Source organism: Colobus angolensis, unplaced genomic scaffold, assembly GCF_000951035.1.
Source record: "Colobus angolensis palliatus isolate OR3802 unplaced genomic scaffold, Cang.pa_1.0 Scaffold303, whole genome shotgun sequence".
In the NCBI taxonomy this organism is placed as follows: domain Eukaryota; kingdom Metazoa; phylum Chordata; class Mammalia; order Primates; family Cercopithecidae; genus Colobus; species Colobus angolensis.
Window position 1 is genome coordinate 765619 of NW_012116300.1, and position 4603 is coordinate 770221.

At 50.2% G+C, this 4603-nt stretch overlaps 1 protein-coding gene across 2 annotated transcripts in view; it reads right to left on the reverse strand.

The window, feature by feature from the left end:
• ZNF213 (zinc finger protein 213) overlaps positions 1 to 881 on the reverse strand; it is a 10889-nt gene extending 10008 nt beyond the window's left edge. Inside the window, exon 1 of one of the 2 annotated variants that reach the window (XM_011950212.1) lies at positions 623 to 881. The gene's annotated coding sequence lies outside the window, so the exon portion shown is untranslated. Of the gene's footprint in view, positions 1 to 564 lie in introns of both variants that reach the window. The other variant, XM_011950213.1, reaches the window with a different exon arrangement.
• Between the last annotated feature and the right edge of the window lie 3722 nt (positions 882 to 4603).

The following is a 4603-nucleotide window of genomic DNA, read 5'->3' on the forward strand; positions in this document are numbered from 1 at the left end:
AAAAAAAGGCGGGTGGGGCTCCTGTAGTCCCAGCTACTGGGGAGGCTGAGGAGGGAAGATCTCTTGAGTCCAGGAGTTTGAGGTTGCAATGAGCTGAGATCGCACCACCGTACTCCAGCCTGGGCAACAGAGTGAGACCGTCTCAAAAAAAAAAAAAAAAAAAAAAGTAAAAAGACAAAAAGAAAAGAAAAAAATACAAACCATCGTAATAAAAAAGGGGGGAAGATTCAAACAATACAGAAGGCCGTAAAACTCTCCCTTCCTCAATGCAATTGTACCCCCCGACTTAACAGTCTGTCAAGTGACGTCCCAGACCTTTTCCTGTGCTTTTACTAAAAAAGCCATCCATGGGGGGAGAAAAGAAAAAGAAGGTGCTTTATGTGTTTTTACATAAATGAGACCTTACTGCACAGACAGCGGCACTATGAGCTTCCGCGGTATGGATGCGCTCCCGTTTCTTAATCAATACTCAAGTGATGCATTCGGGTTGTTTCCAATTATTTAGTCCACCCTAAGCGCTTTATTTATTCTGCTCCTCACAAGACCCCTGAAAGGTGCGTGCACCATTCTCATCCTCTGGTGACTTCAAAGAAGACTTTCCTCGAAGAGGGCCAGGACTCACCAGGGTCGCTCAGCAGGACACGGCAGGCGGGAAGGTGAGCCAGCCAGAGGCCCGCGGGGAGAGCGGCGATCGTGCAGGGGCGTCTGCCCGCGGATCAAGAGGGCAGAATGGCGCGGGGGACCCAGCACTTCCTAGTAGTGCGCCCGCCCTTCGGCCTCTGCCTTGGGGCGCTGATCCCGGCCACCCGGAGCCCGGTGCCTGATGTCAGAGCCAGGCGGCCAGAGCCCCCGTCCCCGTCCCCGCCCCCGAAACACACAACGCCCACAGCGACCCAAGAGACACCATTTCCGCCGCCAGTTCCCGGCGCCGGAAGTGGTCGCAGGGCTCGCTGGGAAACTACGCGGCGCAAGCATTCCCCGGCTCCCAGAAAGCCGTTTGTTCACTGACCCCGCCTTCTCCCTGACTGATGGCCAATGAACAGGAAGAATTCTCAGGCTCCCTATTAGAAGACGGAAACGCCATACGCGTCGTACACCTGCGTCCGGAAGGAAAGGCAACGCTCTGCGTCTAGATTTGCTTTGTTCTCTTTCGTCGCCGCTTTTCTTTCACATTTCCTTGCGCCTCTGGCCCTTGAGCGACAAAAAGGGGAAGCCAAGGCTGGCCCGAGGAAAGGAGAGGGCACATGGCCTAGCCACGAGTGGGGCGCCTGCTCCGCCGGAAGGGATGCGTTGGAGCAGCCTTTTCCTTCCGCCACGGTCTTTCTATGCCAACTCGTAGGTGAGGGCCGAAAGGCCGTGGGCGGTGGACCTCGGGCCGGGGAGACTTGTTTCCAGCCTCTTGGGTCCCGCTTCTCCCAGTTCCCTGGAGAGGCGTGGAGCTTCCTGCGAAATGCCGTCGGGTAAGGGGCGCGGAGCCTCCTGCGGCGATCCTCTGTCTTCGGGTCGCCTTAGCAGGACGCGGAAAGCGGGACACTGACCTGGCTGCAGTCCCCCGCTCTCCCACCAGCTGCTTCGTCCACGAGGAGCTGCGGGGCGTCAGGGATCCAACGGCCCGGAGGGATCTAGAGCAGGGGGGCTTGGGGTTCTCCTTTCCATACCCTTGGATCCTCTCCCACTCTCCACACCTCGACCCGGAAATGATCTCAGGCTCCAGATATCTTTCATAAATGGAAAGAGCTTTCTTGGTTTGTTTTGTCTTAATTTTGTAGGTGTTGCATGCTTGGAAGAGAAAATTAAGAAAATTAATTGGCAAATCATAAAGATAGCTTTCTCATGATAGCCACGAGGCTTGCTCCCTCACTCTGCTCATATGTCACCCCCTCAAGGAAGCCTTCCCCAGCTCTGTAAACAGCCTCAGCTCTGCCTTGCTTTTCTCCCTAATGTTTATCACTACCTGACATATACTTGTGTAATATTTGTTTCCCACGACTCAACGATAAGTGTTCATGAGGGCAGACACTTTTTAATGCCCTACCACGAGTACCTAGAATTGTGCCTGGCACATGGCAGATGCCTAGTAAATATTTGTTTAATGAATGAAGGTAAAAAAGATTTCTAGGCCGGGCGCGGTGGCTCAAGCCTGTAATCCCAGCACTTTGGGAGGCCAAGACGGGCGAATCACGAGGACAGGAGATGGAGACCATCCTGACTAACGCGGTGAAACCCCGTCTCTACTAAAAAAAAAAAAAACAAAAAAAAATAGCCAGGCGTGATGGTGGGCGCCTGTGGTCCCAGCTACTCGGGAGGCTGAGGCAGGAGAATGGCGTAAACCCGGGAGGCGGAGCTTGCAGTGAGCTGAGATCCGGCCACTGCACTCCAGCCTGGGCGACAGAGCACAGAGCGAGACTCCGTCTCAAAAAAAACCCACACAAACAAAATTTCTAATACGACCATCCAGGAATAAGCACTGTTCATATTTTAGTCTGTTCTTACAGTTTTACTGTTCAGTTATATGTCTGTGAATGTATATATATATTATATATTTTATGTGTATATTTTATACATATATATATATTTTTTGAGACGGAGTCTCGCTCTGTCACCCAGGCTGGACTGCAGTGGCCCGATCTTGGCTCACTGCAACCTCTGCCTTCCGGGTTCAAGCGGTTCTCCTGCCTCAGCCTCCCGAGTAGCTAGGATTAGAGGCATGTGTCACCATGCTCAGCTAATTTAGTATTTTTAGTAGAGACGGGGTTTCTCCATGTTGGTCAGGCTGGGCTCGAACTCCCGACCTCAGATGATCTGCCCGCCTCGGCCTCCCAAAGTACTGAGATTACAGGCATGAGCCAGCATGCCCGGCAGAATTTTCATATTTTAAGTCCCCCACCCTTAGACACTTACACTGTTTCCATCTTTCTGTATTTGCAGATATGCTTCTACATACACCTTTATACATTTGCTTGAACATTTCCCTGAGAAAAACCAGAAATGGAATTGCCAAATTACTTTGTGTACATATTTCCAAACTGTCCTCCAGAAAGAATGTAATGCTTTGAACTTCCACTTGAGAATCAAATGTTTACCTTCCTCTGTTCTTCCAGATTTGGACATCCACAGTGTTCAGCCGTTGTTGTGGCATTCCAGTTCAATTGGGAAACAGCTTGATGTAGCGTCCCCAGGTCCACAGTAATAAATATTAAACTTTTTTTTTTTTTGGTGCAGTGCTGCAATTTCGTGGCTCACTGCAACCTCCACCTCCCAGGTTCAAGCGATCCTCCCACCTCAGCCTCCCTAGTAGCTGGGATTACAGGTGCACGCCACCACACCAGGCTAAGTTTTGTATTTTTAGTAGAGATGGGGTTTCACCAGGTTAGCCAGGCTGGTCTTGAACTCCTGACCTCAAGGAATCTGCCTGCCTCAGCCTTCTTCCAAAGTGCTGGGATTACAGGTGAGAACCACTGTCCCTGTCCTATTAAACTTTTAAATCGTGACAGTTACCATGTATGGAGTGTTTATATTGCCAGGCACTGAGCTAAGTCCTTTACATCTCGCGCTTATTCTGTGCAACAGCCTAATGGGAGAAATTCTATGAATATAGTTACCATTTCCTTGATTTCTAGGGAAGCTGGATATGTTTTCTTTTTTCAAGTATTATTTCTATTTATCCTTTTGTGAATTGCCTGTTATTTTCATTGGAATGTACTTTTTTTTTTTGACAGAGTCTCATTCTGTTGCCCAGGCTGGAGTGCAATGGTGCGATCTCAGCCCATTGCAAACCTTTGCCTCCCGGGTTTAAGCAATTCTCTTGCCTCAGCCTCCCAAGTAGCTGGGATTACAGGCACCCACCACCACGCCTAGTTAATTTTTTGTATTTTTAGTAGAGACGGGGTTTTGCCATGTTGGCCAGCCTGGTCTCGAACTCCTGACCTCAGGTCATCCACCCACTTCAGCCTCCCGAACTGCTGGGATTACAAGCGTGAGCCTCCGCGCCCGGCCACACCATTGTTTTGAAGAGAAAATTTGGTAAAAATAATTGTTCAGTTGTAAAGATGGTTACCCAACTGGGTAAGAGAGATTTTTAAGAGTTACAGAATAGCAACTGCAGGAAGGAACTTGTGCCCTTAGGACTGAGGAAGTAAAAAGGGAGGAAACTTGGAAACACGAAAGAGCCCTTCCCCTTTCAATTCAAGGCAGAGACTGGACCTCAGAAGAGGGAGTGGGTTCCCCGAGAACTCACTGCTGGTGGACAGCGGAAAGGGCAGGAGCCGGACCAAGGTGAGGACAACGGAAGTGAAGGCCACTGGCTACCTCTCCTGCCCTCTGCTGGCCGCGTTGGAGAACTGCACCAGGAAGAAGACAGCCCCTCCCCTCCGCTCTGAGCTGACAGTGTTCCTCCATCGCCCTCTATTGGAGAAGAACAACATCAAGCTGGCTAGCAAGGAACTGTGTACAGAGTCCAGCTGGATATCACACTGGATCTCACCCAAAGCTGAGATGTCATCCAGCTCAGTATCACAGAGCAGAACGAAAAGGATGTGTTTGGGCTGAGAGGCCATACATTGGTAACTGGCACATGAACTGTATTTTCTTTTTTTTTTTTTTT